Source organism: Saimiri boliviensis, chromosome 9 (assembly GCF_048565385.1).
Source record: "Saimiri boliviensis isolate mSaiBol1 chromosome 9, mSaiBol1.pri, whole genome shotgun sequence".
NCBI lineage: Eukaryota > Metazoa > Chordata > Mammalia > Primates > Cebidae > Saimiri > Saimiri boliviensis.
Genome location: NC_133457.1, coordinates 113,930,503 through 113,951,656, shown reverse-complemented (window position 1 = coordinate 113,951,656; position 21,154 = coordinate 113,930,503). Strand labels below are relative to the sequence as shown.

The following is a 21,154-nucleotide window of genomic DNA, read 5'->3' as shown; positions in this document are numbered from 1 at the left end:
AAGTGGGATTTAAATACAGGCAGCCTGGTTTCAGCACCTGTTATCAGACATGATGCTATTTAGTCTCTCCCATGAGCTCTAAAACCAGTAGTAATGACAATGGGGATAGTAATAATGATAATCATTAGTTAACACCACCACTGTGAAGCCTGAACTATTATGATCTCCATTTGAACCATGCACAGAGAGGTTAAGCACCTTGCCCACAGTCACACAGATGAGAAATGTGGAATCAGGATTCCAGTTCAGCTCTATTTGCTGCTTCCAGTTCTGAAATTGTATGAAATATATGAGTTCTGTACTGTTTCAGAACTCACGGTAGGTTAGAGCCCAGAATCTCCCACTCACATCTTCACTGGGCTCTTCTTCATTTTTATTGACTCCTCTGCCTTCTACCACCCGGAAGACATTTTAAACTTTACGGCAAGTCATTACAAAGAAACAAAAATAAATGCATAAATATAATCTCATGCTGGCTGACTGGTAAGAGCAACTTCCCCAATGTGGGAGGAGGAGGCATTCAGGGGGAACTAGGGGAATCACGTGTGTTCTGAGAAAGAAGGTCAGAGACATGCGGGAAAGTTCAAGGAGGGAAGTTGGATCCAAAGATGGAAACCAGTCCCTACCCCGTGCTTTCAGCAAAGGAGGAGTCTGGGGAGGCTTTCCAGAGGCCATTGCAACTTCCCCACACTCTAGTTTGTACGGCTGAGGCTTAGGGGCCACTTTCATTGCACACATGGTGGTTCTTGGTGTGGGTTCCAGAATTAGGCTGATTTGGGCTCATGTGCCCCTGGGCAAGTTCCTTACCCTCTCTGATCAGTGGTTTTCTATCTTTTTTTCTTTTCTTTTCTTTTTGTTTTTTGAGACAGAGTCTCACTCTGTCTCTCAGGCTGGAGTGCAATGGTGAGATCTCTGCCCACTGCAAACTCTGCCTCCTGGGTTCAAGCGATTTTCCTGCTTCAGCCTCTTGAGTAGCTGGGATTACAGGCATGCACCACCACGCCCAGCTAATTTTTTGTACGTTTAGTAGAGACGGGGTTTCACCATGTTGGTTCGTGTGGTCTCGAACTGCTGACCTCAAGATCCGACCACCTCAGACTCCCAAAATGCTGGGATTACAGGCATGAGCCACCGCACCCAGTCTCTCTTTTTTTTTTTTTTTTGAGACAAGAGTCTCGCACTGTGGCCTGGGCTGGAGTACAGCGGCACCATCTCGGCTCACTGCCACCTCCGTCTCTCGGGTTCAAGCAATTCTCTGCCTCAGCCTCCTGAGTAGCTGGGATTACAGGCACCCACCACCACGCCCAGCTAAGTTTTTGTATTTTTAGTAGAGATAGGGTTTCACCATGTCGGCCAAGCTGGTCTCGAACTCATGACCTCATGATTCACCCGCCTTGGACTCCTAAAGTTCTGGGATTACAGGTGTGAGCCACCATGCCTGGCCATGTTGGTTTTCCATCTTTTACAGAAGGCAGGGATGTGATGATTATATGAGAGTATGTATGTAAAGCACTCAGCCTGGTCTCTAGTTCATAGCAAGGATTCAAAAATGTTGCTGTTGTTTTACAGTTGTGTAAATTGCTGAGTGAAAAAAGCAGGCTACCATTTCCAGAAGTTTTCATAATATATGTTGCAACCTGCAATTTTACATCCCTATTTTGTTTGGGTTTTTTTCTCTCTCTCTCTCTCTTTTTTTTTTTCTTTAGATACGGGGTTTCTCCATGTTGGTCAGGCTGATCTCGAACTCCCTACCTTAGGAGATCCGCCCACTTCGGCCTCCCAAAGTGTTGAGATTCCAGGTGTGAGCCACTGTGCCTGGCCAAAATTCTTTTTTTTTTTTTTTTTTTTGAGACGGAGTCTTGCATTGTTGCCCAGGCTGTAGTGCAGTGGCGTGATCTCGGCTCACTGCAATCTCCACCTCCTGGGTTTAAGCAATTCTCCTGCCTCAGCCTCCCGAGTAGCTGGGACTACAGGCCTGCCCCACTACACCCAGTTAATTTTTTTGTATTTTTAGTAGAGATGAGGTTTTGCCATGTTGGCCAGGATGGTCTTGATCTCCTGACGTTGAGATCTGCCCACCTTGGCCTCCCAAAATGCTGGGATTACAGGCATGAGCCACTGTGCCTGGCCCCAAAATTCTTAATAATTTTTGAACAAGGAGCCCTGCATATTCATTCTGCATTAAGCTTATGTAACCAGTTCTGAAGGCGAAGTATAGATTTTCAAGTTTTTGAAGAGGATTTGGAGCAGTTTTTGTCTTTGAAGATGGGAATGGTCTTCTCCCATTATTCTGGGAGAAATCACTGCTTTTGGGGAAAATCCTAAGACACTGATATTACCCAGATGCAGATTCTCCATGTTGACTTGCTTATTATTGTTTAGTAATACTACTTATGTTAGCCACATGTATTGGGCTTTGACTAAGAACTAGGCACTTTACCTTTATCATCTCTCTAGAGCTTCCCAACAACTGTGTAAGAGAAACTGTCATTAATCCCATTTCACAGACCAGAAAAGTGAAGCCTGAAGTGATATAGGATTTGCCCACTATTATACAGCAGCGTTGTGATAATGTATGTAAATTGGGTGGATCTGTCCTGGGACCATAACCTTTTAGGAAAGAGGAATGAATTTCTAAGCTTTGAGTTAGCTAGGAGGGTTCCTGAAGTCCTTGGGAGAGGTGTGTATCTTTTTGACCAAGAATAGTTTCTGTATTTAAAGATAGAAATGGTCTTCTGTCTGAGACTTGACTGTGCATAGAAGATCTGCATAGCTACCATGTTGCCCAGGCTGGTCTCTAACTTCTGGACTCAAGGGATCCACCCGCCTCAGCCTCCCAAAGTGCTTTTCTTACTCTTGCGCTGGTGGGAAGCCCTTGGAGAGGACTCCCATTTGGAATAACTGAAGGCAGAGAGACCTGGGCTTGGGGGATCACACTTAGAACGCTTGTGATGGCCTCACCCAGGCCACAGGGAAGTGAGCTGCAAGGGGAACCACATGGGGGTGGCGCTTTCTTCTGGGGGACGTGGACATTCCCACTGCCCTTATCCTGGGGCAAGCCAGGAAGCCAGACTCATTGTGGGAAGGGGAGGGCCTTTTGCTTTATCTGGGGCAAACAGGAGAAAGAGGGGGTCCTAAATTCTAGGGAGAAGGGATTAGGCAGCCATCATCCATGGGAGGTAGGCTGGCTCCCAAAGCATGGCAGCATGCCAGAGAGAAAGGAAGGTGAAGACCAGCAGGAAGGACAGCACGAAGCAGGTATGTGGCTTCTAGGCACGATTTATTTACAGTTTCATTTTGCATTTCCTTTTTTTGCATTGTAATTCTCTTTAGTTTTTTTTTCCCTCATTTTTCCACTGCATTCCTAGAGGATCTGCATTGTAATTCTCACCTGTTATCACCAAGGCTTCAGTAAAATTTTGTTCACTGCTATGGGCTCATCTTAGCTGTTGAGTCAGATACTAATTGTCCCCAATGTCAGTTTTCTGCCTTCATAGAAACAGAATCGTTAACTGGGCACAAGCCTGTCCACCTAAAGACTACATTTCCCAACTTTCCTTGCAACTAGATGTGCCATGTGACTACATACTGACCAATAGGATCTGAATAGAAGTGATGTGAGGCATTTCTAAATCATGCCCTGAAAGATTTGGTTCAGAAACAATGTGGGGTGGGGCTGGGGTCATTTTTCTCACCTTTTCTTCTATACTACTGCCTGGAATGGGACATGGTGGCATCAACTTGAACTCTTGGACAAGAGCAACATGGAAGGGATGGAAGAAAACAAGATAGAGAAAGCCTGAGGGCCAGGTGTGGTGGCTCATGCCTGTAATCCAAGCACTTTGGAGGCCAAGGCAGGCAGATCATCTGAGGTCAGGAGTTCAAGACCAGCCTGACCAACATGGTGAAACCCCATCTTAAAAAAAAAAAGAGAGAGAGAGAGAGAGAAAGCTTGAGACTCTGACCAGATGGGCCAGCCCTATTAGTCCCAGACTGATCACACATTGTTACATGAGCAAGACATAAAAGGGCTGATATTCAGCTGACATGCACAGCTGATATCCTGACTGCTTGTAGGTATCATTTTGATTGGTTAGAAATACGTTTCTATTGCTGGGCATGGTGGCTCACACCTGTGGGAGGCCTAGGTGGGTGGATCACTTGAGTCCAGGAGTTCGAGACTAGCCTGGGCACCATGGTGAAACCCTGTCTCTACTAAAAATACAAAAATTAGCTGGTATGGTGGCAAATGCCTGCGTCCCAAACTACTTGGGAGACTGAGGCAGGAGGATCACTTGAGCCCAGGAGGTTGCAGTGAGTGGAGATCATGCCACTGCCCTCCAGCCTGGATAACACAGCAAAATCCTGTCTCAAAAAAAAAAAAAAGAAAAGAAAAGAAAGAAACTTCTGTCTCGTTTAAACCACAGTTAATGAGGGTCTCAGTTATAGTAATTGAACCTATATTCAAGTCACTCCAGCCACGTTTTGGGGGCTGTTAAGGAAGAGGGCTGGGTACCACTTTCAAGTCAAGATGGTGCTAGTGACAGGAGCAGCATCCTGGTTCAGACAGTTAGGAGATGGCAGACAAGGGCAATAGATGCCCTGGGAGAAATGGCTCACTGTGGTTGCCAAGCAACCACAAGCATGGTCCAGAGGACGTGAGAACATACCCCAGAGATTCTGAGTAATATCCTGCAGAAAGAACCTGATTAAAGTGTGGTCTTCTTAGGGTCATGGGGTTCCGTTGTTAGATATTAAAGAGGAAGATGGAAATCTGGGGGACAGCTGGGGTTATAAATAGGGCCCGGTGAATGCTAATTCCCTTCTGAGGCAGACTCTATTGGTTGCCAGTCCACTTATCTATCCCTTCCCCATTCTTGGCTGACAGTGCCTGTCCATTTCAGTGCCTGAAAAACATGCGAGGCCCCTTCCAAACCTCCTTTGCATTAGGCCATGGGCATGGGACTCAAAGGCAGCATTGCCCAAGAGCTTCTGGGAAAGGTTTTCTCTTCTTGTAAAAGAGACATGTGGGGCCGGGTGTGGTGACTCATGTCTATAATCCCAGCACTTTGGGAGACTGAGGTGGGCGGATCATTTGAGGTCAGGGGTTCGAGAACGGCCTGGCTGAAATGATGAACCCATGTCTATACTAAGAATACAAAAAATTATCCAGGTGTGGTGGTGGACACCTGTAATCCCAGCTACCCAGGAAACGGAGGAAGGAGAATCGCTTGAGTCTGGGAGGCGCAGGTTGCAGTGAGTCAAGATCACGCCACTGCACTCCAGCCTGGGTGACAGAGTAAAACTCCATCTCTTTTTATCTTTTTTTTTCTTTTATGTCCTTCATTATCTAGTTTATTGAGACTCCATCTCAAAACATGCAAACAAACAAAAAGGCACATGAGAGGATTTTTTATTTTTATGTTTTTTTTTTTTTTTTTTGAGACGGAGTTTCGCTCGTGTTACCCAGGCTGGAGTGCAATGGCGCGATCTCGGCTCACCGCAACCTCCGCCTCCTGGGTTCAGGCAATTCTCCTGCCTCAGCCTCCTGAGTAGCTGGGATTACAGGCACGCGCCACCATGCCCAGCTAATTTTTTGTGTTTTTAGTAGAGACGGGGTTTCACTATGTTGACCGGGATGGTCTCGATCTCTTGACCTCGTGATCCACCCGCCTCGGCCTCCCAAAGTGCTGGGATTACAGGCTTGAGCCACCGCGCCCGGCTATTTTTATGTTTTTCAAAAACTAGGTTAAGATAGAAGAGCAAAGAGATAGAAAGCACTTAGGTCCTTGACATCCTTGTTATCGAATCGTCCCTGGGACTACCTAGCTCTGGACTTATTTGAAGACATCATAAACATTTTTACTATCGAAGCCACTTTGGGCTCACTTTTGTGTTACCTGCAGCCAAGAGCATGCTAACTGATACAAGGTCTTTGTCTTGTCTCTTCCTTCCTTCAGCCCTATGGGACTCAGGTTCAGCCACGTTCCTTCCCCAGAGCACCAGTTGCGTTGGAAGTCAAGATCTTTTGGAAACCACCTGTATTAACGTATCCATCACTGCCCACTAAATAAGATTCTTTCTGGTCACTCCTTACTTCTTCATTTCAGGAGTGAGATTGTATCTGGTGGGGTGAGAGCAATGCAACTCTGCATTTGGGTACGGAATGACCCTCTCGTATTGCTCTTAGCAATCTGCACGTGTCTCTCTCAGCAGACTCTCAGCCCTCACGGTTGTGGGTCATATACGACATCCCCAGGGCCTCGCCCAGGAACTGGGTGAGAAGAGGTGCTCCCTGAATGCTTGTCAAATGAATATGTGAAGAATTAATCATCACATCCCCTGGTATTACCTCCCCGAACAGAGCCAACCTCCCTCCCACTGCCTTCCTGCATTCCTCTAGGACAAGATGGTTCTTGCAGAGAGAGTGAGGATGAAGAAGAGGCGAACACAATTCTCATTTTCCAAGCAGCTTTTAATCCCTGCCTTCTTAAATTACCCTTAATCTAACCACTTTCAGCCTCAACGTTGGTTCAGCACTGAGGCAACTCTGACTTTGGTCTTCTCAAAAAAAAAAAAAAAAAGAAAAAAAGAAAAGAAAAAGAAATGAGGAAGGAAGGAGGAAGAGAAGGAAACTCTGGGTATTTGAATTAAAGAGAGAAGCAATTTAAAGTGTCTTCACACGCAGAGCTGTAAGTTCTAGCACTGGAGGTAGATTTTTGTTCTTATTTCTTTTTTTTTTTCCTTTTCTTTCTTTCTTTCTTTCTTTCTTTTTTTTTTTTTGAGATGGAGTCTTGCTCTGTCACCCAGGCTGGAGTGCAGTGGCATGATCTCGACTCGGTGCAACCTCTGCCTCCTGGGTTCAAGTGATTCTCCTGCCTCAGTCTTCGAGTGACTGGGATTACAGGTGTGTACCACCATGCCTGGGTCATTTTGTAGTTTTAATAGAGATGGGGTTTTATCATATTGGCCAAACTGGTCTCGAACTCCTGACTTTGTGATCTGCCTGCCTCGACCTCCCAAAGTGCTGGGATTACAGGCATGAACCACTGCACCTGGCCTCTTATTTCTTTTTCTTATCACAAAAGGAATACACATTCAATGAAGAAAACTTAAAAAGTGTATATGAAAGAGACAGAATGTTCTCTTTTTCTTTTTCTTTTTTTTTTTGAGACAGAGTCTTGCTCTGTTGCCAGGCTGGAGTGCAGTGGTACAATCTCAGCTTACTGTAACATCCACCTCCCGGATTCAAACAATTCTGCCTCAGCCTCCTGAGTAGCTGGAATTACAGGTGGGCACTACCACACCCGGTTAATTTTTGTATTTTTAGTAGAAATCAGGTTTCAGCATGTTGGCCAGGCTGGTCTTGAACTCCTGTCCTCAGGTGACCTGCCCACCTCAGCCTCCCAAAGTGCAAAAGAAATAAATACCCCAGCTCCTCGATTCTCAGGTACAGCAATGTGGAGACGTGGCCTAACAGTCTCTCAAATGTCCCCAGTGCGTTTCAGCCTCACTGGCCCAGTGGGAACCTGCTCATTCTTGTCCTTTCCCAGACATTATTTAAAGATATCTTTATTTGAAGACATCAGGAGCATTTTTACTGTTTAAGCCACTTTGGATTGGCTTGTTACTTGCAGTTGAGAGCATGCTAACTGGTACATGGTCTTTATCTTCTGTCTCTATCTTCCTCCTGCCCTGTGGGTCTGAAGTTCAGCCACGTTCCTTCCCCGGAGCCCTCGTTGCCTTAGAAGTCAAGATCTTTTAGAAGCCATGTGCATCAGCTTGTCACCACTGTCCTAAAAAAGAGTCTTCATGGTCACTCCCCACTTCCCCACTCCTCGCCTGCTGCCTCCAAGGATCTCCCTGGTAACAAATTACTTGCATTTCAATCCTTGCCTCAGAGTTGGCTTCTGAAGGAACTTAGATGGACATGCAGACTTTTTGTGTTTCCTTTTGTCTAACTAAAAGGCTTCAAATAGAAATGTCTTCTTCAACTGATTGTGAATCCAAAAATTTCTGGCATATTTAAATGAGCAGATCGTCCCAACTTTTAGTCCTCAAGATATCAAAAATATCACATTTCCATCCAGCAGCCCCCCATTACACACCTACTTTGTTCCAGGCACTTTACATGTGCAACAAGATCATGTGAGGGGTGCTCTGAGTCTCTTGGCCTAAGTTCAGAGGTCATTCATTAAGCCGTTGGGGTCAGCCACCTGCTTTCATGGCTCACTGTGGAGTCATTTCAGCAGAATGGCAGCCCACCCTTATGCCTATCCTACTGTGGACGTAAAGGAGAAGAGGAAAGACAGGATGCCTTCTTCTGCTCCCCCACCCACTGCCCCAGCTCCAAGCTACTAGAATCATGAGTCTAGCTTGAACTGGGTAACATGGGAAAAGGGGATCTAGAATAATTTTGAATCAAATCTGAGAATGAAGTTTTTTCCAAGGAAATTTATATTGAACTGTATAAAAACATATACAGAAAAGTATATGCGTGTGCATACACACACACATATACCGTAAGTGCACAGCTCAATGAATTTCCCCAGACTAAACATGCTCACGTAACCTGTACGCAGATCAAGATACAGAACTCTACCAGCCTCTCAGAAAACCACCCGTACCCCTCCTAGTCACTACCCTTCACCAAGGGTGACCACTATCCTGCTAACACCCTGGATTGCTTTTGACTGTTTTTGAACTTCACATGAATGAAATCATGCAGTGCATGCTTTTTTTGTGTGTCTGTCTTCTTTCATTCAACATCATGACCCTGAGATTGGGTCTAGCTGTGCCTCAGTTGTTGAAACTGACATTCTTATTGGAGGAGGTTTGGGCTTTAAGACCTGAAATAGACAGCTTTGTAGCCAAAGAGTCGGTCAGGCATGTTATGGAATTGTTGAGAGGTTGGTTGAGGAAGCCCACTCTTTAATAGCTCCGTGACTTTGGGCAACTCACTTAAGTTCTTCTTTCTGTTTCTTTAAAAATGGGGCTAACTATTGGTTCCTACTTCAGAAGCTCGTTGTGAAGATTCGATGAGTTAATACATGCCAAGAGCTTAGGCGAGTGCCTGGCACAGGGGCGGGGCCACCTGGGAGCTTGCCACCACTCTGCTCCTGCCTCTGCTACCACTACTCTGTTATTCTGAACATTCCCCAGAGGGAAAAAGGAAATTTCAACAGAGACCATTTGGTAGCAATTATTGTAAAAATAAAGCGGTTTCATAGTTACACCTCAACAAGTTGAGACGTATCACTGAACCAGTTAGACATGTGTCATCTCAGTTAAAGTTCACATCAACCCTGAGAAGTGAATGCTGTTTTAACAAATGAGGCAACTGAGGCTCAGAGGGAGAAGCAACACACTTCTCAACTCACTCTATCAAGGTTACAGAGCGAGTTGGTGGTGGAGCCAGGGCCTCTGCGACCCTGCGTGTTCTCCTTGCCCTTTGCCTAATTCTCATCTCCTGCTGGAGCTGGTGGTCCTTTGGATGTGCTAGGTGACCCCACTGGGCTGCCCTTGGCATGACCCTCCTTTGTGGTGCTGCTTTAGAACTTATCAAAATATTTTCTGTGTGGATTTCCCATCAGCCCATTCACATGAGGCTTAATCTTTCTTGTGGATCTCGTAAGTAGCACTTTATGAAATACCAGGTGAGTCAGTCATACTCAGCAAACAGGTTTTATGATGACTAAGAATGTTGGGGCTTTTTGCTGAAATTAGCCAACTGAGGTAACAGAATTCTTCCGTTGCATATCACAGAAATTCGTTCTGGCTGGGCTGGGCACAGTGGCTCACGCCTGTAATCCCAGCACTTTGGGAGGCCGAGGCGGGTGGATCATGAGGTCAGGAGTTCAAGACCAGCCTGACCAACATGGTGAAACCCCATCTCTACTAAAAAGAATTAGCTGAGCGTGGTGGTGGGTGCCTGTAATCCCAGCTACTCAGGAGGCCAAGGCAGGAGAATTGCTTGAACCCAGGAGGCAGAGATTGCAGTGAGCCGAGATTGTGCCATTGTACTCCAGCCTGGGCAAAAAGAGTTAAATTCCATCTCAAAAAAAAAAAAGAAAAGAAAAAAGAAAGAAAGTAAAGAAAAGAAATTGGCTTTGGCCAACAGGAACAGAAAAGAAATTTGTTAGAAGGACGGAAGGATGAAAGGTACTATTTAGAAATGGAGCAAGAAAGCCCCAGAACCAAGTTTTGAAAGAATTGGACACACGATTCCCTGGGGGATCTTGCTGGCATCAGTTGGCAAGAGTGCTCTTCAGCTCTGAGGATGTGGCACTCAGAACACTTGGCTGCAAGTAACAGAAAACTCAACTCAACCTGGCTTAAGCAGTAAGGCAGATTATTGGTAGGAAGGGCAACACCAAGGTTGGTTGATTCAGAGGTTCAAGAATGTAATTGAGATCGACGGTTCTCTCTCTTTCTCCCCATTACTATCCACATGTTGGCTGTATCTGAAAGCTGGTTCCCTGTGACCGCAAAATGGGGCTGCCAGTAGTGATTATGATGGTAAGATCATTTGCTAAAACACCCAGTGCAAAAGACAGGGAGAGTCTCCCCATAGTTCTCTCTCTCTTGAGAGTAAGAAAATGTTGCTGCCAGAAGTCCCCAAGAAATCTATCCTGGTGTTTTTGTGTTTTTGTTTTTGTTTTTGTTTCTTTCAGACAGGGTCTCACTGCGTTGCCGAGGCTGGAGTGTAGTGGTTCAATTACGGCTCACTGCAGCCTCAACCTACTGGGCTCAAGTGATCCTCCCCCCCTCAGCCTCCTGAATAGCTGGAACTACAGGAGTGCACTACACCCAGGTAATTAAAAAAACTTTTGTTCTGTAGAGACAGGGTCTCACTATGTTGTCCAGGCTGGTCTTGAACTCCTGGCCTCAAGCAATCTTCCTACCTGAGCCTCCCAAAGTGCTGGAATTACAGGTGTAAGCCACGGCAGCCAGCGGACAAAACTGCCTTGGGCCTGTTCACTCCTGAGTGAATCATTAGCAAGAGGTCCAAGGCATGATTTTGGCCCCCAGGGGACATTTGGCAATGTTTGAAGACATTTTTGATTATCGTAACTAAGAGAGGTGCTAGTAGCATCTCGTGGGTAGAACCTGAGGATGCATCTATGTATTCTATAACGGACAGGACAGCTCCTCCCCATCCCTTACACACAGAAAAGAATGAACGGTCCCCAAATGTCAACAGTCCCGAGACTGAAGAATCTTGGCTTAGACACATCAGACACATCTCTGCTCCTGGGGTATAAAAGGCTGCTGAGAGTCATCTACAGTTTCCTCTGCAAAATTCCTTTCAGAACTTTTTTTGTCATTCTGTTTGAGATTGAAATTTCAGAGAGGGTTTGTGTGGCTTGGCCTGGGTCACATGCCCACTTATAGACGAATAGAGTGCAAGGCATTGTGGTTGGCCTGAAATTCCCCCACAGGAAGCTGGAGATACTGGCATAGGAAGTGGGACTGACGTTAAACAAGCAAAAATGCAAAAAAAAAGCCCACCTCAACTGGGATGAACTTCCTCAGTGACGTTCCTTACAAAGAAGAGGAAGACATCCTGGAATGACACGGGGGAGGGGTGGGTAGAGGAAAAGCATGATATATATTAGCTTGACTTTATTATTTTTATATATTTTTTTGAGATGGAGTTTCGCTCTGTCGCCAAGGCTGGAGGACAGTGGCGTGATCTTGGCTCACTGCAACCTCTGCCTCCCTGGTTCAAGCAACTCTCCTGCCTCAGTCTCCCAAGTAGCTGGGATTACAGGCACGTGCCACCATGCCCAGCTAATTTTTGTATTTTTAGTAGAGACAGGTTTCACCATGTTGGGCAGGCTTGACTTTAGAGATGACTGTCATCAATTCCTTCCCTCCCTGTACGTGTGTGCCACTCCTCTTTGAGATATGGGATCTGCCCCTCCACCCCCTTGAATTTGGCCTGGACTTGACCTTGTGACTGTTTTGACCAACAGAAAATAGTGGAAGTGAAGCTGGGTCAATTCTGGATTTCCTGCCCTAGTAGCCAACTGCATGAGAGACCCCCATGTGAGAGCCACTCAGCTAACCTGTCAACCCACAGAACTGTGAGTGGTATTAAATAATTGTTTTTAGCCACTAGGTTTTGAGGTAGTTTGTCATGCAGCAACTGATAACCAGAAAAACACATCAATATAATATACCTGTAAAATGAAGCTATTTCTATCTTCATATTTACTAATTGTATTAGCTCTTTTTGCATTGCTATAAAGTAATACCTAGCCTGGGCAACATAGTGAAACTGAATCTCTACAAAAAATACAAAATTAGCTAGGTGTGGTGGTTCATGCCTGTAATCCAAGCACTTTGGGAGGCCGAAGAGGGCAGATCACTTGAGGTCAGGAGTTCGAGACTAGCCTGACCAACATGGTGAAACCCTGTCTCTACTAAAAACATAAAAAGTAGCTGGGCGTGGTGGCATGCACCTGTCAGTGCCAGCTATTCAGGTGGCTGAGGTGGGAGGATCATTTGAGCCTGGGAGGTAGAGGCTGCATGAGCCACGACTGCACCACTGCACTCCAGCGTGAGCGACAGAGGCAGACCCTGACTCAAAAAAAAAAAAAAAAAAAAAAAAAAAGGAATACTTGAGGCTGGGTAGTTTATAAAGAAAAGGTTTATTTGGCTCATGTTCTGCAGGCTGCACAGGAAGCATGGCACCAGCATTTACTCACAGCCGAAGGTGAAGCCGGAAAAGGCACATCGCATGGTGAGAGAAGAAGCAAGAGAGTTGCCAGGCTCTTTTAAACAACCAGCTCTAGAGTGAATGAATTGATGGAGAACTCAGTCATCACCATGGGGAGGGCTGCACACCATTCCTCAGGGGTCTGCCCCCATAACACAAACACCTCCCACCAGGCCCTCCTCCAACACTGGGGATCATTTCAATATGAGATTTGGAGGCGGAGGAACATCCAAAATATCACTGATATTTTAGTTAAAAATATTTTTATTATAAAAGTAGTAAAAAAACGGTGGGCGCAATGGCTCATGCCTATAATCCCAGCACTTTGGGAGGCCAAGGCGGGCGGATCATGAGATGAGGAGTTCAAGACCAGCCTGACCAACATGGTGAAACCCTGTCTCTACTAAAAATACAAAAAAATTAGCCAGGCATGGTGGTACAAGCCTGTAGTCCCAGCTACTCAGAAGGCTGAAGCAGGAGAATCTCTTGAACCCAGGAGCAGAGATTGCACTGAGCTGAGATGGTGCCACTGCACTCCAGCCCAGGCAACAGAATGAGACTCCATCTGACACACACACAAAAAGTAGTGAAAAAGCATCATGAAAAATGCGGGAAAAAACCAAATACCCCTAGTCACACAGATTTGACTCTATTCACAATCAGCAGTTAGTTGTGTATTATTGCAGCATTTTTTTCCTATGTAAGCTTTCAATCCAGCAGTTTGAGAGCATCTCTTTTTTCTTTACTTTTATGGCTTTTTGTTTTGTTTTGTTTTGATGGAGTCTCACTCTGTCGCCCCAGCTGGAGTGCAGTGTGCGATCTTGGCTCACAGCAACCTGCACCCCCACCCCCACCCCGGGTTCAAGTGATTCTCCTGCCTCAGCCTCCCCAGTAGCTGAGATTACAGGTGCCTGCCACCACGCCCAGCTAATTTTTGTATTTTTTTTTTTTTTTTTTTTTTTTTTTTTTTTTTTGAGACAGAGTTTCACTCTTGTTACCCAGGCTGGAGTGCAATGGCGCGATCTCGGCTCACTGCAACCTCTACCTCCTGGGTTCAAGCAATTCTCCTGCCTCAGCCTCCCGAGTAGCTGGGACTACAGGCATGCGCCACCATGCCCAACTAATTTTTGTCTTTTTAGTAGAGATGGGGTTTCTACATCTTGGTCAAGCTGTTCTTGAACTCCTGACCTCGTGATCCACCTGCCTTGACCTCCCAAAGTGCTGGGATTACAGGCGTGAGCCACCGCGCCCAGGCTTATCATCATTATTCTAATGGCCGTAGTGTCTTTATAAACAGCAAGATATAATAGCTACCTATAGTAGACTGAATAATGGTCTCCCTTAAAGGTGTCTGTGCCCTAATCCCTTGAACCTGTGAATGTTATCTTATGTGGCAAAAGGACCTTTAGAAGTGTCATTAAAATACGGATCTTCAGATGGGTTGGGGAGAGTCTCCTGGGTTAGCACGGTAGGCCCAGTGTAATCACAGGGGTCCTTATAAAAGGGAAGGAAGAGGGTCAAAGTCAGAGAAGACCATTTGAGAAAGGAAGCAGGATCAGAGAGACTGGAAGATGCTATGCCGCTGGCTTTAAAGATGAAGGATGGACCAACCATGAGTCAAGGAATGTGAGCTGCCTTTAGAAGGTGGAAATGGCAGGGAAACCGATTCTTCCTCAGAAGGAAGGCAGCTCTGCCAACACCTTGAGTTTAGCTCCACAAGACCCATTTTTGGACTTCTGGCCTCCAGAACTGTAGGATAATAAATTTGTGTTGCTTTCAGCCACTACATTTAAGGTAATTTCTTACAGCAGCAATAGAAAATTAAGACATCACTGGCAGGGCATGGTGACTCACACCTGTAATCCCAGCACTTTGGGAGGCTGAATTGGGCAGATCACAAGGTCAAGAGATCGAGACCATCCTAGCCAACATGGTGAAACCTTGTCTCTACAGGTATTGATCGACTTACGACCCATGCGACTTACGACCATTCGACTTTACGACCACAGTCGCTAGCCACGACTGCTCCGCGTCTGGCAGCGCAAACGTTGCCCAGCTGGGCGGATGACAGTGTGGACCTGCTTCTGGCAGCGCTACCATCTCCATGTGCACCATTTCAACTGTACATAGAGCCTACTCAACTTACGACCAAATCGTGTTACGACCGTGGTCGTAAGTCGATCACTGACTGTACTTTAAAAAAAATAAAAATTAGCTGGGCGTGGTGACACACGCCTGTAGTCCCAGCTACTCGGGAGGCTGAGGCAGGAGAATCACTTGAACCTGGGAGGAAGAGATTGCAGTGAACCAAGGTCGTGCCACTGCACTCCAGGCTGGGCAATAGAGATTCTGTCTCAAAAAAATAGAAAACTAAGACATCACCTTATTAAGCACTTTACACACATCATCTTATTTTATTTTCACAACTGCCCTGAGGGACAGGTCCTATTACCACCTGCATTTCAGAAATGATAAAGGAGAGAGCTAGTACTCAGAGAGATGAGGGGACTTCCTCAGGCCTCACAGCTGCAGAGCCAGGGACACATGCTAGCCTTACTATCTTTGGCTGTACTTAAAAACACCACGAATATAGGATTTATCTGGACTCATGTAAACATACAGACATTGGTCTATGCCTCTGTCATTTGCTATTTTGTTTCATTTTTTTTCCTGGTATTAACATTGTGAGTTCTGTGGAAGTCCCCACCAGCCACAAGATGAAAACCGCAGTTTTGAAATTGCAAGGGTCATTGACTCACTAGACAGTCTTTTTTTTTTTTTTTTTTTTTTTTGAGAGAGAGAGTCTTTCTGTGCTGTCCAGGCTGGTGTGTAATGGCATAATCTCTGCTCACTGCAACTGCCACCTCCCTAGTTCAAGAGATTCTCATGCCTCAGCCTCCCAAGTAGCTGGGATTACAGGTGCCTGTCAGCATGCCCTGATAAATTTCGTGTTTTTAGTACAGATGGTGTTTCACCATGTTAGCCAGGCTGTGCTCGAACCCCTGATCTCAAGTGATCCACCTGCCTTGGCCTCCCCAAGTGCTTGGATTACAGACATGAGCTACTGTGCTAGGTTTAGACAGACTTTATTGATATTGACACCAAAAGGTTTCATTTAAAAAGATGGTATCCAAGTTTGATCTGGGGTTTCAATGGGCCAGATGTGATTTTGAAGATCTGCTGAATTTTCACTGTTACGTCAACCTCCTGTTTTTGAGATTGAATTTTCATGATACATTTATAGAAAATCTGCAGCTTCTGAAATGGAGTCAAGATTAAACACACGTCTACTCTGAAGATGGCCAAGAGTCTGAGGATTCTTTTCTGCTCAGTTGAGGTTTCCCCTCCTCCTGCAGGTTGGTCTAACCATGAGCTGAGCTCACAAAGATCGGTGTGGAGCCTAGCAGTGTTTCGCCAGAGTGCTTTTGCATTTACCTGTTTGGAACAATCTTTTATATATGTGCTGGAAAACAGTCTTTCCCCTCATTCAGCACCAAATGTCTGCATTTCCTCATCTTTCTTTCGTTTGCTCATAAGTGTGCTTCAAATGGTGAGCATGACCAAGTCCTGGACTTTCAGCTTCCTGTTACCCAAGTCCCCCCTGGACTCCAGATTTGCTTCATAGTTCTTACCAAGCTTGATTTATTTTCTTTTTCTTTCTTTCTTTTTTTTTTTTTTTTGAGATGGAGTCTCACTCTGTCGTCCAGGCTGGGGTGCAGTGGCGCGATCTTGGCTCACTGCAACCTCTGCCTCCTGGGTTCAAGCAACTCTCTTGCCTCAGCCTCCGAGTAGTTGGGATTACAAGTGCACACCACCATGCCCAGCTAATTTTTGTATTTTTAGTAGAGACAGGGTTTCACCATGTTGGCCAGGCTGGTCTCAAACTCCTGACCTCAGGCGATCTGCCCACCTCAGCCTCCCAAACTGCTGGGATTACAGGTGTGAGCCACTGCACCCAGTCTATTTTCTTTTTCCTTTTAGATTTTAAAATTTATTTTCTTTTTCTTTTTATCTTTCTTATTTTTTTCCTTGAACCAGAACTCAGTTTGATTTTCCCCAAAATATGCAATTGATAGACTTTAGAGTCTATCATTGAAGACTGTAGAGTCTTCATTATAACTTTTTTACTTTTTAAAAATGAAGGCATTATTCACCTGCAGTAAAATTTATCCTTTTTAGTGTACAGTTCTGTGATTTTTTTGTTTGTTTTTTGTTTTGTTTTTTTTTTTGAGACAAGGTGGTCTTGCTTTGTTGCCCAGGCTGGAGTGCAGTGGCACAATCGATGGCTCACTGCAGCCTCAACCACTCAGGCTCAAGTGATCCTCCCACCTCGGCCTCTCAAGTAACTGGGACTACACTACAGGCAGGTGCCACCAAGCTCAACTAATTTTTTCTATTTTTTGTAGAGATCAAGGCCTATCTCAGCTCAAGTGATCTGCCCACTTCAGCCTCCCAAAGTGCTGAGATTACAGGTATAAGCCACGCCGCCTGGTCTGGTTCTGTAAGTTTTGACAAAAGAACAGTCATCTAACCACCACCACAGTCTAGGTTTAGAACCATCGTATTGCTTGTCTTCCCACTTTCCTGGGGACCCTTTGTAGTCTGCCCTTGCGCCTACCCCCAGCCTTTGGCAACCACTTAACGATTTTCTGGTCCTATAGTCTTCCCTTTTCCAAAATACCTTATCAATGGAATCATATCACATGTACCTTCCGAGACCGGCTTCTGTAATTCAGCATGATGCTTTCGAGGTTCATCTACATCATCGTGTGTATTAAGAGTTCTCTGTCTGGGCACAGTGACTCACATCTATAATCCCAGCACTTTGGGAGGCTGAGGCAGGTGGATCACCTGAGGTCAGGAGTTCAAGACCAGCCTGACCAACATGGAGAAACCCCGTCTCTACTAAAAATACAAGAATTAGCCGGGCATAGTGGTGCATACCTGTAGTCCCAGCTACTCAGGAGGCTGAGGCAGGAAAATTGTTTGAACCTGGGAGGCAGAGGTTGCAGTGAGCAGAGATCGTGCCACTGCACTCCGGCCCGGGCAACAAGAATGAAACTCCATCTCAAAAAAAAAAAAAAAAAAAAAAGGGAGGGGCCAGGCATGGTGGCTTACGCCTGTAATCCCAGCACTTTGGGAGGCCAAGGTGGGTGGATCACAAGGTCAGATTTCGAGAGCAGCCTGACCAACATGGTGAAACCCTGTCTCTATTAAAAATACAAAAATTAGCTGGGCGTGGTGGTGGACAGCTTTAATCCCAGCTAATCAGGATTCTGAAGCAGGAGAATCACTTGAATCCGGGAGGCAGAAGTTGCAGTGACCCGAGACTGCGCCACTGCACTCCAGTCTGGGTGACAGAGCGAGACTCTGTCTCAAAAAAAAATAAAAAGTAAAAGTGACCATGGTTAAGGGTGAAAATTTATAACTCAGGCTCGAAGGCCTCGGTTCACACAGAACCGAGCCCTGCCCATTTCACCAAGCCGCTCTCTGTTCTCCGGTCTATTTTCAGATCTGGCCACCTGGTCTTTGCATGCGCCATCTACTCTACTCAGGATGCCATTCCTGCTTCCTGCCTGGCTACCGCCTATTGTCACATGGACGTGGTCCTGAAGGCACTTCCTTGCGGGTGTGCCTAGGTTCGGTTACCCTGTTACCTGTTTTCGCATCTGTCTTTCTTATTTTCCACAGTGGTTCTCAACTGGGAGTGATTTTGCCCACCAGGGGACATTTGACAACGCCTGGAAACATTTCTGGTTGTTACAACCAGGGTAAGTGTACTACTGGCATCTAGTGGGTAGAGGCCAGAGATGCTGCTAAATATCCTACAGTTCCCAGAGCAGCCCACAAGAATGAGCCAGCTGAAATTTCACTAAGGCGGAGGCTGAGAAACCTGTATCACAGCTTATCAAGTTACTGCCTTTTATGGCTGCCTTCCTGTTTCCATTCCCACTCCCTCACTTCCCCATCTGGGCTTCCCTTGCCCCCTCCCACCATGTGCATTTAGCTTTTAATGCCTCTTTTTCCCACTAGAGTATAAAGCCTACGGGGCAAAGACTGTGTCTGTCTTTTCTATGTATTGCATAGCATAGGTGCTTAATACATGCGTCAAATGAATAAAAAAGCAAATGAAAACTATGATTCATAAAGCATCTCTTTGAGGACAGGAGAAGGCTTTCCTCTTGACTTCTGTCTTGGTAACTCTAAATATTATTTGGAAAAAAATAAACAAGGGGGAGGAGCCGGAGGGAGAGGGAGAGAAAGGAAAGAGGCGGAGGAGAAGAAAAGCAAGAGGGAGCTAGTGAACAGTGTCTTTGTAGACTCAACCTGAGCTGGAATTCCATCACTTAACTGTCGCACAGCCAAGAGCAAGTCACTTGCCCTCTCTGAGCTCATTTTTCTTATCTGTAGACTCGGAATCATAAAACGAAAGTCAATGTGCTAATGGATGGCAAGTACCCTGCACTTTACAAATACTAGTTTCAGCTGCCAGTGGTAACTCACGCCTGGAATCTCAGTACTTTGGGAGGCTGAGGCGGGCAGATCGCCTGAGGTCAGGAGTTCGAGACCAGCATGACCAACATGAAGAAACCCCGTCTCTACTAAAAACATGAAGTTAGCCAGACATGTGGCACATGGCTATAATGCCAGTTACTGGGAAGCCTGAGGCAGGAGAATCGCTTGTTGCAGTGAGCCGAGATCATGCCATTGCACTCCAGCCTAGGCAACAAGAACGAAACTCCATGTAAAAAAATAAATAAATGAAAAAAGATAAATGTTAGTTTTGGTCCTTTTTCCCTTTCCCCTCCTCCTCCTAAGTTTCCTGGTGCATCAGTGCTCACTCATCCTCTTGAGCCCACTCCAGACTGCTGCCTGAAGTAGGCGGACCATTCTACACAGGCCGGTGACGTATAGCCGACCTCCAGCACCTGCATCTCTCTGCCCAGAGCCCATGTGCTTGATGTGTGAATGGCAGGTCACGTGTGTGGCAAGGGAAGTGAGCTGGAGTTGATGGCCCAGGCACCACCTTCAACCGCCGAGAGTGGCCAGTGGTCACTGCGATACATGGCACAGCTTCCCCACCCCTCTGTGAGACAATCCTGAAGTGTGTTCCACACCATCCCCCCAGGGCCTCTCTGGGACTGAGCCCTGATTGCCTAAAAAGGTCTTTTTTGTTTGTGTTTGAGACAGATATCGCTCTGTCCCCCAAGCTGGAGTGCAGTGGTGGGATCTCGGCTCCCTGCAACCTCCGCCTCCTGGGTTCAAGCAATTCTTCTGCCTCAGCCTCCCAAGTAGCTGGGATTACAGGTGCGCACCACCATGCCTGGCTAATTTTTTATTTTTATTTTTATTTTTAGTAGGGACAGGGTTTTGCCATGTTGGCCAGGCTGGTCTTAAACTCTTGACCTCAAGTGATCGGCCACAGCAGCCTCCCAAAGTGCTGGGATTATAGGTGTGAGCCACCACACCCAGCCACCAGCTCATTAATGTGCCTTAACGTGCTCCTCCCTTCTCCTTCCTGCCTTCTCCTTCCCACCTCCCCATTCCCGCACTGTTCTTCGTGGGATCCTCTCCCAGATAAACCACTTGCACTTCTGGAGTAGCAGTCGCTGTCTGTGCCCCAGGATTTATCATTTTCCTCAACTTCACCTGCCCAATTTCTAACTGGTAGCATGCACATCTTTTTGTATGAGTATTTTTTTTTTTTTTAGATTGAGTCTGGCTCTGTCATCCAGGCTGGAGTGCAATGGTGAAGTCTTGGCTCACTGCAACTTCTGCCTCCCGGGTTCAAGTGATTCTCCTGCCTCAACCTCCCAAGTAGCTGATATTATAGGCGCCTGCCACCATGCCCGGCTAATTTTTGTATTTTTTAGTAGAGAAGGGGTTTCAGCATGTTGGCCAGGCTTGTCTCGAACTCCTGACCTCGTGATCCACCCACCTCAGCCTCCCAAAGTGCTGGGATTACAGGTGTGAGCCACCGTGCCTGGCTGAGTTTTTTGGTGTTTTTCTTCTGGTTGTTGGAATCAAGCAGCTAAAGGAGGTTGGAGAATGAATCCTCTTCTTTCCAGCTGCCTTCAACCAAGGAATGGACGGAAGTGGTGTAAATACCCCAACTTTCTGATTGTTTTGCCATGGGCAGGTCTATGCAGACCTACCCCAAAGTCCAAGGAAGCTGAGAGGCTGAAGAGATGATACTGACATGCTCAGTTCCTTAGAAAGAAACGTTTAATAGAAACTTACACAGAGATGCCACATATGTGTCTCCTGTGCTGGGCAGACAGGACGCTGGATCCCCACTTCATTGTCCTCCAGACCCAGAGATTCTATACCATCAGGGAGGGTGGTTCAGAGGGATACACAGGACAATTTAAGTAAGATAACATCAAGGTTGTTCGATCTAAGGGCAGGATTTAGGGTCAGGACCTGCCC

At 46.1% G+C, this 21,154-nt stretch overlaps 1 long non-coding RNA gene across 2 annotated transcripts; it reads left to right on the top strand.

Moving 5' to 3' along the window:
- The first annotated feature begins 3,140 nt into the window (after positions 1-3,140).
- LOC141585542 (uncharacterized) lies at positions 3,141-19,385 on the top strand. Of its 2 annotated transcripts, XR_012519087.1 has the most exons (7): positions 3,141-3,258; positions 10,674-10,813; positions 11,979-12,089; positions 12,679-12,748; positions 15,969-16,080; positions 18,416-18,495; positions 19,136-19,385. It is a non-coding gene; the product is annotated as an uncharacterized LOC141585542 (long non-coding RNA). The 2 variants fall into 2 exon arrangements; XR_012519088.1 differs by lacking the exon at positions 11,979-12,089.
- Positions 19,386-21,154: the final 1,769 nt, after the last annotated feature.